Raw genomic sequence first — 13,432 nt, 5'->3', positions numbered from 1 at the left:
TCTGGAACCCTGCAGGCAAGAGTAAAGCTATGTTAAAGCCCTCCCCTGTTGATTTCTAATGAAGTCTCTCATCTCTGGCCAAAAAGCACTGGTCCTTGGTCCACAGAGCATCGTCTAACAGTATGAGGCCCCTTTGCTTTCACTTTCTATGCTAAATTATTTCTTTATTCTCCTCTGGGGGACAGTAAGCCATTAGGTGCAGTTGGTAAATCCATAACTCTCCGGCCCTCACAAGTCCTTCTTTCTGAAAGTGTGCAGGAGCGAAGAGTGAGATGAAAGAGAATGGACAGTAATTCAGCACAGGAAGATTGAGGAAAGGGAAGAGGCAGCAAAGATAAAAAGGGAAAAAGCAGGGGACTCGTACTATCTTCCTTTTCCACTTGCCTGATGGTGGAGGTAGACAATTGTTTGATTTATGAGTTCTATAATGTGGTGAAATGTCTGGCTTCCTAGCTCATATTGGCAGAAGTTTTCATTAACGTAGAGGTTGTCTGTGGCCAGTTGGATAGAAAAGGCAAAGCCGCTGTCTTAAAGCCCATAAAAAGTCATTTTTTCACAGGACAGGGGGAACTTTGAAACACTTCTCCCTGAAGGAAAGGAATGCAGTCGTTTTTCAAATTTAGAATAATCCAAAGAACCATTCACATTTCAACCTAAACACAAACGATTCAGAACATTTGTTACACTGGCAAAAAAAAAAGGGTGAATTATGTACTCTTGAGCAGTTGCATTCAGCATAGGTTTCCCTGTGTTTCACAAGCTTTTAGCCATTACTATTCATCACCATTAGCACTCTTCCCCTTTGCTGTGACGGCCGCCGTGAATAGAAACGGGCAGCACCAGTCCAACAATTCTCATGGCTCTATTCAACGACATTGGCAGCATTTTCTGGAGGTAGACAATCAGTCAGCTCAAAGTTATTGTGTAATCACGCAGAAAGTAGAGCCATGAGATTTGATTTGGACGAGTAGTGCTGCTTTGTCGCCAGTCTTCACCATTCAGAACCAAATTATGGGGCAACACTTATTTTGCCCATCATGGAGAGAAATAACAATAGTTTCTGAATGCAGAGTACTTTTCCATCGCCCAGAATTTCTCCCTGTAGGCATTTCTTTGGACTATTGTTGCTTATATTTGCTTTCTGTAGGTCATAACTGTGTTTTTACATCGTAGCAATGACAAGAATGTTCTTTTTAATGCTTTACCCTCAGCTCTTTTTATTTACAATGCCAGTCAGACTGACAGTCATTGACACTGCTGTCAGCTCCACTGATTTTCAGTGTAAAGCCCCTTTAGATGGTGTTGTTTAGATCCACGCACAATTTTAGAAAACAGATACACACACAGGCCACAAGCTGATGGTTTTTAACAAACCACAATGTTTTCTGTCAGTAATTATCATTAGTTTGGAAAGAGTGAAAAAAATAAACTCAAGCCCAAGATAAAGTCTTCATTAACTTGTTTTGTCCAACAGTCCTTTACAACAGAATATATTATTTAATTTACTTTTTACTTTCTCTTTGTTTTGCATGATAAATGCAATAAGATTTTCTGCACTGTCCATTTATTTCTTTTTTGGGATGCACAATTAATCTAAATGAAATTTAGCCAAGTGCAATTACCACATTCAACAAGAAGTGTTTTCTGTTTAGGATAAAATGGGGTGCAATAGAGATGCCCTGGCCTACACATCTTGTTTTCCAGATGTAAGAAATGTTTGTCTGTTACAGGCCCCAAAAAATGCTACATGATCCTGATAGGATTTGTTTTTTCAGTGAAAATGAAAATTGTGATGCAGAGGTGATCATTCCCAGGAATCATGATTCAAATCATTAGAATCATCATATCTTATCAATTGCAGGATAACTCTTTTTCATGCAGCCATAATTTTGTCAAAACAATTGTGTAAAGCTGCACATATAAGGTTTTTTTTTTGTTTGTTTCAAATTTCAGACGGACCCCACATCAAGCTACATATTGCACATGACTGACATATAACGGCTTTGTAACATTGATTTGGCCAAATAATCGTATTTACATATATAGCAGACAAATGCAGACAGTGGAATACATTTGGAATTCATGTTGAATGAACAGTTGATGTCAACTTAGAATATTTATATAGCATATTTCAATTTCTATGAATAAGAAAATATATACATAGTAATTGTTTTCATATCACAGAATACCTTTTTATTTGGAAAAATATCTTTCATTTGCCAGATGCTCCACTGTGTTCCCTAGCTGGTTGTCAAGGTGTTGTATAGCGTGATTATTAAGGCTCTTTCTTGGAAAACAGCCACCTGTAAATAGATGGACACAATGTATGTTAAAGCAGTGAGACTGAACAATTACGGTAACGTTGTGGTGAGACATAAACAGTGATCACCAAGACCATTGACAAGATTTAGATTGACAAGTCTCCCCTGAATAAACTGAAAATATTACATTGGAGCTCCTTCAAGTTAAATCTACCAGCTGTATACATTGAGCACCTTAGAAAAGAAAGGAAAAAACATTCATTTGTCACAAGGTGTTTACTGTCAGTTTTGCAACAGTTGACTCAAAGGCATACGCTAAATAATGACCAGCGTTGCACATGCTTTATTATATAGTAATAACTTATTAACCTTGTAGGTAAAGGGCGTTTTCTCTTGACTGGCTCATTAGTCAGCTCTATACAGTGGCATACGGTGGCTTTTAACAGGGGGAAGGGCCTGCTTAAAAGGCTTGGGAGGATTAGGTTATTGGATGTTTAGTGCGTGTGTGTGCGTGTGTATGCATGTGTGCATTTCCGCGTGCATGTGTCACATGTTTAGTTTAATGCAGCGTTCTGAAGTGCATAGCAATGCAGCAGAGTTGACCACATGGGACCATCAAATTAGAATGATTTATAGTCCTGAATTAGCATATACTGTGAGTGGAGCCAACAGAACTCACATATAGTAATGCATACACATATAGTAATATGGCCAGTGACTGACAGACCAATGGTTTCAAGGAATCAGACTTTTGATTGCTTTCTCATGCCACATATGAAATAAAATTGGTGCTATTTATGGTAGAAAATGTATTCCATACATGTCACGTGATGTCATTCAGTGGCAAAGGTTAAATAGAGCCAAACTGAAGTGCTTTTGCAGTAATACTTAAACTACCACTTTGAAAGTCTAGGCTATTAACCTCAAAATGGCTCCAGTATGACGTTTGCAACAACATATGCTGTTGTCGCTTTTTCATTATTCACCCAAGCGTTGACAGCGTGTTAGGAACGGATTCAGCCAATTTTACAACGCGTTACCAACGTGACTCATTTCAATTTCCAGTCACCACCGCCAAATCAGAGGATTGCTCTTCTCTTTTGTCTCAGCAGCATGGGTCCTATAGATGATCAGTGCTTGCATATGTTAACATATCACATTTGGATTAGGCTCTTGGCAGTGTGTTTACTTGAGGATCCTCAGCCCTTTAGAAATATGAAGGGACCCGGGGAATTAGAGCGCTCAGTGGTGGAACGAATGAATCATGAAACAACAATAAATCATCTCTCACTGGATACATTTCATACTTGAGCATGTCATAACAATTCAATCCCAGTTACTATGGGCTCCCATGATGTTGTTGTCTCAAGGCGAGTATAGAGACTAGTGTATCCAAGAATGCCATGCATGAGTGTTGAAGTTCTTGTCCTCAGACAACACCTAGAAATGATTTTTCTGTTTTGTGAAAGTGTTTGTCCTCATTTACCATTTATCTTGTCCTATTCAGCACTCAGTAAAGTGTGTAAGGATTACAGCAAGGCAATACTTTAATGTCCATGTGTATCAAATTCCAGTTGAATATTATAATTATATAACATTTGTGTTTGAGTTATCTAGGGGAATTCTAAAAAACAGGGACTCCAAAAAAATTCACTGACTGTTTCCTGTCTTAATGAGGTGGCTTATTTAAGCATTTTCCCTACATACCCATGTCCATGTAAAATGTGTTGTTTATTGTTCTTCTCTGTTATGAAACAGCAGGGGAAGTGTTTAACTGGGAGATTATTTAACAGGACTAAATGAAAAACGCACACAGGTGCAATAAGCTGTCAACCAATACTCACTTAGGAAGAGAAAATCCTTCCTTTGTCATTTTAAGCATTATATATGAATTATCTAATGTCCTTGTAGGGAATTAAAACCCATTTGTGTTTGCTTGGTGACTTGATTTGATAAATCACTATTATTTTTATTTGGTTTTTGTCATCAGAACTGCACCTGCATTACAACATCATCATTCAGTTTATTAAATCATGCAGTATAGTAAAGGGATTTTGGATTAAAAAAAACATCACAAATGATAAACTGTGATAACAGTAAATGTGGCAGCATTTGTTTTCATTTGATTTTTTCATATCATATAGTAGCATATTTTCTGTTGTAGCCAATCTTCTGTGAGTTTATGATATGACTCAATGCTATAGGAGCTGTCAAACAGTCCACAAGCTCTCCAGGGGAGAGATTTGTCTGCCAGTTGTCTGTGACAGGTGTTATTGCACCGGGCAAAGTTTAACAGTGTAGGCGGAATAATGATAATACACCCACATCAGGATGTCCGGAGCCAGCAAACACACAATATTGCAGCACCTGTGCCAGTTTGCTGCCATGAAACTTGGAGGACTGTGTGTTATTGTTGGGCAAAATTCTGTCATCCTAAATACATGATAGAGTAGATTTACCATACTACCTTAACCTTAAATCCAATCAGCCCAATCACTGAAGCCACTGACTCCTGGCTTGCATGTGGATGCCACTTGACATACCGTATTCATACAAACCCCTTAACAACAGTAACAGCACCCCCAATGTCAGTTACTCTGGCGATTCCTGAGCATTTTTTGTTGTGTGGAAGGGCACATTGTCCTGTTGGGGGCGCACTGCCATCTGGAAGTGTTGTTGCCATGAGGGGCTGTACTTGGTCTGCACCAGTGTTTGGATGGATTTGTGTGTCAAGTTGCTTCCCATCAGAACACTGCATTGTACCAAGTTGATCAATGTTAGTAGCCTCACTTGCCAGTGGTTTTAATGTTTGGGCTGATCAGCATGTATTCTATTGGATAATTATTCATAGTCATATAATTTCAATTGTGTCAGTCCCGGTCCTTATGATGTTTAAACTTAAAGTTACTGTTTATAGCCAAGTCATTATTACTGTGAGGCTTACAAGTACAAAGACACGACAAATGTCTGGTGAGCAGGACATCAACAGACAAATTTACCTGTGTGTGCTGACCCTGTGAAAGAAAGCTCTGTGGAGTATCAAAGAAATGTGCTTTGTGAGCAGCTTGAACACAATGTGGCATAATTCAGACGACAGAGGCACATCTGCACAGTGCAAAAAAAGCACAAACATCTTCATAAGATTTGCAGTCAGCAAAGTTTTCAAGTCTGAAAAAGCAGCTGGGAGAAATGTTACAGATAAACACAATTATTTCCAATTCAAATCATGTAGTTTCAAGTCCTTTCTTAATCAAGAGGCATGATATTGATAGTGTTGGAGTTCTTTGTTCTTGTATCAAGATTTGTGTGAATGCTGTGAAGTAGAGCTATCTCACAGCGCTACAGTTTGCCATTTGTTCAACATATTAGATGAACTATGACATAAAATTGCTTGTAGGATGGATTCTATTTATTACTGTACATCATTTATTTCTTTCATTCTGTATGATGTATGGCATCACAAGTACTTCCTTTTTGGCCTTGTTCCATGTTTACATCTGTCTCTCCTCCTGTGGCCTTCCTACCTGTCGTAACACGGGGCAGCATGCCCATATTCCTCACATCTTTGCTTATTTGCTCAGCTGCAGTTAAGGGTGTCAGAGGGCATCGCCATACACTCGCACACGCACTCACACACACACACAGACATAAACGCGACATGTCAGTTCTGTGGTCCCCCTGAGACTAGCTGCTACTGACAGAGACTCCAGTCTCTACGTAAAAGCAGGCCAACTCCAGCACGCGCACACATGCACAACACTATGAGCATGTATGCCTGTCACTTTTACTCTCTTGTGTTGTCTCTTACGCATATGCACACAGATCTACATGCATTATGAACATATGAAGAGGGACCTATAACAATACAGTATAGGAGTGGAATGGTGCAGATGAGCAGCGTCGTGTGTCAAATCAGGGTGTCTCAGATGTCTTACCCGGAGGAGCTCTGTTGTGTGCAGAGCGAAAACATCTGCAGTGGCAGAAAACACGCGCACGCACACACACACACACACACACACACACACACACACACACACACACACACACATGCAGGCCATCTGGGTACTTGGAGGATACCACTAAGTCCCCAGAACTGCTGCAAGTGTCTCTGTAAGCCTATTAGCATTACAAAGTTGCTAATTCCTGCTATTTTATACCTCAGTGACAGCAGAGACAGCCAAGTAAAAGCTGGTCTGGTTAATATCATGACAGGAAAAAGAAAAAACATGCAGTAAATGTTTTCAGATGGCTCACCATTGATCTCAAAGTATGTGATTTAGACGGGAAAGTGTGTGTGTTCAGTTTTTTCTATATATATATATATTTTTTTTGTCTTTCATTCGTCTCTCATCCACTTGGATCAGGAAAGTCCAAATCACATGTGAAAAAAAAGTATTTTAAAAGTAGGACAAAATGGCGGGCAAATGCTAAAATGGGGCAGTGTGCTGTAAGTGACAGGATATTATTTTATAATCCAGTTCATCCAAGTTTCTTTGCAGAGCCACAGCTCACCTAACGTTCACCAAGTTCGGCCACCACAGGCTCTCTGCCTGATCACTTCATCCACCCTCTCATCATAATGTAGCATGCCGTCTTCTTTGCTTTCCGTTTTCTGCTAAAATGCAGCATGAATTGGCAAGACAAGCTGATTTGTGCATGTCTGTTTTTACTCTGGTACAATCACACGCATGATTTTCAGGGATTGCTTATCAACATCACTTTAATCAACTTTCTGACTGTTGACACAAAAACAATTTGTGTTAGATTGAAATTTGTGAGGTCTTCGTAAGTTTCAGTTATCTTGAGATGCTTGAAATCTAGTTATTGTTGCTCCACTAACTGTGGAATCCTAAATTGTTCACTCATTTACTATTCAACAATATATTGATGTTTGTGGTTAAAACAATGCAGTGTCCTTTAGTTTCCATATACATTCAGCTACAGTGAACATAGTTGTCTGTTAAATGCATTACGGCTGTTTGGTTTTTGTTGAAGCAGAAGTGACTACATTGGGGTGAAGCCCAATTGAGACTATGAACTCAACAGGAGACTCTTTGCTGAGGTACTAAAACAAATGAGAAGTAGGGTCATGTTCTCATAAGCTTACGTACCATTGAACTTCTTGTTTACAAGTTGCCCCCACCTAGCCATTAGAAAAAATGCAAAAAAAGCTCCATTATGTATGGTGTCTGTTGTGATATGATAGGAACAGGCCAGACCAGGTGATTACAACATGATTATCAGTGGTGTTTAGATGACATAATTTTTCCTTTCGCCTTTTAGATCAACACATAGAGTGACATTGCCCTGCATGGTCAACCTCTAGCAGAAACAAGCAAAGCTCCTCAGCATGCACAAGACACACACACACAGCAGTCATGGATATACAAATGCCGAAAACACATCCACAACACATCGATCGCAGTGGAAAGTGCAGGGATTACAGTATCAGATTAAGGACAGATGTAGCAGTGCAGGGAGGATTCCATTTCTTGGCAGGCAGCTAACGTTTCACCTTTGACCCCGTTCACTGGTGCTGGCACACTGCCACTGTCCTAAGCTTATTAATGGGTTTCCTGCATGTCCTGCAATACCAGGCTTGTCACCAGCAAAGAACAATGGAAGCGAAAGATAACAGAGTACGTATGTGTGTGTGTGTGTGTGTGTGTGTGTGTGTGTGTGTGTGTGTGTGTGTGTGTGTGTGTGTGTGTGTGTGTGTGTGTGTGTGTGTGTGTGTGTGTGTCCATTTGTTTATTTCAGTGCACCTCACCTGGCACCTGCACACACACACACACACTGAGAACTCACACAGGGAACAAACACGTATTCAAAAAGGGCTTCCCAGACCTCAGCCATGTTGACTGTGTTAGTATTCGTGGGCAGGAGTGGCTGGTGATCTCTCAGGGAAGTGACAGTCAGAATGGGCCGTCTGGAACACTCTGTCATTCAGCCTGAGTCAGGGCCTGTCCAATTGATCCAGCCCAGCTGTCAAAGCCAATGAGAGACGCTAGACTAAGGAGTAGCAGGGACGGTTTGTGCTGCCAGGGGTTATGGATGATATATAATATAAGGATGGTGTTTGTGTTATAAGCTACCTGGCAGGAGACAATCAGTTAGCTGTGGCTCCATGGAGTAGCTTCAGCAAGGAGAACTATAAGAGCGGAGCCCTGATGGATGTTTATTAATATGCTTTATTTAGGGCACATATTGATGAGGTTTTGTCAGTCACAATAAAGGAAAAATTACCTTTTAATCCAGTTTTCTTACCAGCCTTGAATACCTTACATCTGTCTTTCAATTTACCTTGTCTTTGAATGATATCGAATTTCTTTCTAACTTTTCAGCACTTTTATTAAGGAATGGGATATTATTGAACTCAGGTTGTGCTACTTTTAATAATTTTTGTAAAAGAATTAAGGTAACATTAAGGATGAGTAAGTACACCTCTATCTGTATCTGTACCTGAAAACTAAATTATCAAAATGAGGGCCTTCAATTGGATGTGGTTAAAAGACATTGCTCTGGGAACTTGTCTAAGCTGAGTACTTGCTCAACCCTAGTTAGCATAATAGGTGGTCAAAAGCCAAAGTTTCGGACAGAACTGAAATTTTTATTTTGTATGAACAGTCATGAGAATACATTGCTACTGGCCATGTACACCAAAGTTTGTTTCATCAAGTGGATGTTAAGTTATTTCAATGGAAAGTTAAGTTATTCTAATGGTAGCTTTAACCTCATGGTGACATTAGAGTACGAAATTGAATTAAAATGTATTAAGTTATTCTGTCCAGATCAAAGTGGTGAATCATCTAACCAAGTGACATTGTCATTGACAGAGCATGACTGCGAGCATGGCTTATAACCAGCAAAGGAACACTGACAGGTTTTATGTATATGACAGCAGCAGTTTGGAGAAGATATGGACTGTTGACATGAGCTCTAATGGCCATAATGGCTAAACAAAAACTATGTCAGCTTCATCAACAGTTTATCCGAGACAGTGCAACACAGAAACACCACAGCAATGAATGATGGGGAAAAAAAGAGAATCCTTCACATTACTTTTTTTTAAAGAGGTCATTGGAGAGTATAGGTGCCAAATGTTTGGCAGCAGTTATTCACAGAGCCAAGGTGAGGTTTTAGATAATTGTGTGATATGGATTTGCCAAGCTGCTTCATCCACTAGCCAGATGTTATTGATGATGCTCCCCCTATATTCAGTATTCTTTACACCTGTATAGAGAGACTGCTTTGTCGACACACTGTTTGGACAGCCTTTTAGTTGGCTCTATGTGGTTTAGCAGAGGCTGTTTTCTAGCAGCCATTGTCTGATGATGTATGGGCTGCTGTTTGGGCTCAGTCCACCTCTCACACTATGCTTTATGCAGCCTGTGATGTGGTGCCGTGAACTTGGCCAGATATTCACTCTTTGACGTCTGATGTTACAATGGCGGTGTCAAAAAATGGCCTGCACGTGGAACCACTTTGGGCCAGGTACTGGGTAGTAATAGACTGTCATTTAGTTCCAAATGAATATAAATGCATTCAAGATGCTATTTATTTGTTTAGAATTATTAAATGAATAGCTTTTCTATCTCACCATTGACTATTCAAACTCTTTCATTACAGAAATGTAACAGCAAAGGCTCAGAAGCTTTAAAACATTGCACATAAAGGTTTTTCCATGTCAGCGTCATCAACACATGCAGTTCTATGCTGCTAACAGGTGGAATGAATGAAAGGTATGATTAGAAGAATGTTATAATGTCTCCAGATAGTTCTATTACATTGAGTTAATGGGCTGGATATATATTTAATTGAATAACACTGTAATTTTTCCTGCACATATTTCATATTGAGATTTGCCCTGAAGCATAGAGCCACAATCATTTCATACTCCAATCCTTGTTGGAGCCCCATAATGTGTGCTTTTAGAGCCTGAAACCATGATTACAGTGTACAGCAACTCTACATTTTCTATTTGTGTGTCACTTTTCCATCAGGTTCTGAGAAACCCACATTCATTTCTTGCATAATGGCAGACATAGTGTATCAGCGGCCTCATGTGCACCATTATATTTCACCGATGGGCACCTGTGAAGCCTCAGCTCTACCTGAAGTGATGATTTTAACCTTTATCTGCAGATTTTTTTTAATTTCGCATAGGAGCAATTCATTGCCATAACACTGATTGGCATTTAAGATATTATGGAAGAACCAGACACATTTCTTGTCCTGTCAATGTGAGGGAGACACGACATCGACTGATTCAAAGTAAAAGATCCGCATTAGTATTTCCTCTTCTTAAATTCACAGGCACGTCACTGAGCGTTAGCTGCCAAAACTTTGCACTTAGTATTTAAAATATTATTCCCTTTTTGTGGTTATGATCTTCCACAGTCTGGAAGCCAAATGTTATTTTTTAATCCAAATTACAAATATGTCTTCATACAAAATAAATAAAGTTTTTTTCCCTCAGGTTTTAAAAGCTTGAGTATTTCAAGAAATATGCTTATCTAACAAATATATCATTATTTAAAAGAGGATGTTCAATATTTTTATGGACCAAATCAAAACAATAGTCAAGTATGCTGACTGAATACTTTTTTTTCAATTGCACAGCAAAACTGGCCAACATCACTGATTTCTAACCAGCCCTGCATATGCTCATTTTGATGTACATTGGGTACTCTTTGAAGAAATTGGAATGAAAGTTTAATCCAGCATGTGCCTGCATTACGGTCTCCGCCAATTTCATTGCATGCCCTTCACGCTCCCTCTGATTGGACATTTGTCCCATGCTCGATTCCATTTGATTAAGCTGGGCTAAAATGGCTCCTGGCTACAGGGAGCAAAGGAGATGAAGGTTGGCTGAGGAGATTTTATTCTGGGAGACCTCTTGACTCAAATCAGTTGCTGCAATCTGCATGACTGGGCAGGACAATTGAGCAGAGAGTTGTATTTGGCCAATTTTTCAAGTTATTTTCAGCTCTCATGTTAATCTTAGACAAATGTGCAATATCCAGAGGTTTTTTTATTCGTTAGAAATCAGTTTTTGAAATAACACCGTGAACTTCAAAATAACATCCAGGTTAAATATTTCCTCATCCCCAGCTGAGGGATTTTATCCAGTCACATCCTCAGCGTCACCTCCCCATATATCCAGCCTCTTGGCTCTCCTGGTCCACACTGAGCGGAGGAAGTCATCAAACAAGATGCCAAACCATTGCTATCTGATAGCAGGGACACTGACCTTCTCTTCCTCATATCTGATGGTGGTTTTTATCTGCCAGACAAATGTCAGAAATACCATTCCCCAAGCACAATCACTTTGGCTTGACTGCCAACTTTTCCTCCCACCCTCCCCGCCTCCCATCCCTGCCTCCTTTCTCTTCCCCTTGGAGCTCCAAGCGAGACATCTGCAATACCGCAGCTATCAGTCAAACCATGATAGAGGAGAGAACTCACAGCTTGCCTGAATCCTAAAGGTGAGAGGAGAAGAAGGAGAAAGTGGCTTGGATGTGCAGCAGAAACAATATTAGAATTGTATAAGACTGACCTGATAGTGTTATTATTAAAGTGTTTGAAAATGCAATATCATTGCTGCAACGCAAATTATATTTTTTTTTTTAGTTCATAGCTCCACAAGGAATAAATATTCTGCATTGAAATCAGTCATAAACAACTTAAATCCTCATATTTTTTTCTCTAACTCATTTCATTATTTTGAACATAACTTTTAACACATTTATCTGTAATCTAACAGATACAGGTGCACCATAAACACAAGGTCCCCATAAAATTAATAAACATAGATTTTCTGCCAATACCTTTAACAACCCTTTGTTGCAACATGTGAGCACACAACAATAAATACACAAATGTCCGTTCATTAGGAGTCCACTAGAAATTTTTATCAAGTGACAATGTAAAACAATTAGACAATTTAAAATGGGTCATCCATAGCGATGACCCGACCGAGGATTATCACCTGATTCTGCAGTTCCCTGCAGATTACCAAGAATTACCGTGTGTTTCAGACGATTGGACCTCTTTAGTGCGGGCACACAGTAACAGTGGCTAAGCCAACTGTTGATAGGGTTGCCCAACACTTTTTGTGAAAAATGATACAGGAGTTTCTGGAACACTGATTAACCTGATTATTCACTTTACTTCTAGTTGCAGGGAACATCTCTGGTTTGCATCTCTTACTCTCAACTGCGGACCGGTTTAGTTGTTTTTTGATTTTTTTTTACCCATAAGGCCCATATCCTCAGTGCAACAGCCCATTCCAGCAGCAGTACTGCCAGCATGAGACGGTTTGTATTTGATATGCATGGCAGTATGGCTGCTCCTACATTACGCCCAAATGGCCTGGGGACCAATGAATAAGGTCATGACGGAGTTAGACGAGAATACAGTAGAGACAAATTGTTTATGCTTGTTATGGAATCAGGTTGGTAGCATAACGATGAGTTGAGGGTGTCGTGGAATGGAAAATTAGTTCCCTAAAGGCATCGACTTGGATATGACTGACTAATGCGCTTGCACACAAGAAGTGCTGCTGTCAGTTTGAGACACACAACTCAGGGGGAGGCCTGGAGGAATTTCTCAGACTTGTTGGAAAATAAGTTCTTAGTTTAATGTAGGTTTTGCAGATAAGATGATTGCTTTTGCAGCTGTATATGCACTCAGTTGTGTACATTGAGAAAAGTAGTTTGAATGGTTGGGTTTGGGGACTCAAAGGGTTTTTCAATGGACTTACCAGAATTAATTCCAGTTAAAAAAACATAATAATTACAGTGCAATTTACTTGTGTGCCTTTTAGCGTGTCAAGTATAGCACTAGCATAAATTTGTGCCTGCTGTGTATTACTATAGAATTTAAGTCGCATAGATGGGCATCAGAAACATCAAAAACAGATGCCTATCAACTTGCTTCTATTTTATAAGTATTTTCTAAATTCCTAAATCCTTTTTCTAACCATCTGGATGGAAAAAATATTGTTGCATAATAAGAAAATTTTCAATCTGCTAGATTCTGATATGATTTTTTTTTTCTTTTTTTATCCAAAAAAGCATGTGAGGAAGGAGATGACACGTGTCCTTGCCTGGTTTGTTCCACACGAACCAACTTTTACTACCCATCTTGTTTGACTGTATTGATTTTAA

General features: G+C 39.5%; 1 protein-coding gene across 10 annotated transcripts in view; it reads left to right on the top strand.

Moving 5' to 3' along the window:
• The window catches only part of LOC119015607 (interleukin-1 receptor accessory protein-like 1), a 298,993-nt gene that overhangs the window by 149,634 nt on the left and 135,927 nt on the right, over positions 1 to 13,432 (top strand). The gene's annotated exons all lie outside the window — the stretch shown is intronic.

The sequence above is a fragment of the Acanthopagrus latus genome, chromosome 24, assembly GCF_904848185.1.
Source record: "Acanthopagrus latus isolate v.2019 chromosome 24, fAcaLat1.1, whole genome shotgun sequence".
NCBI classification, from domain to species: Eukaryota; Metazoa; Chordata; class Actinopteri; order Spariformes; family Sparidae; genus Acanthopagrus; species Acanthopagrus latus.
Note: the sequence above shows the minus strand (reverse complement) of the source record. Positions and strands in the feature narration are given on the sequence as shown.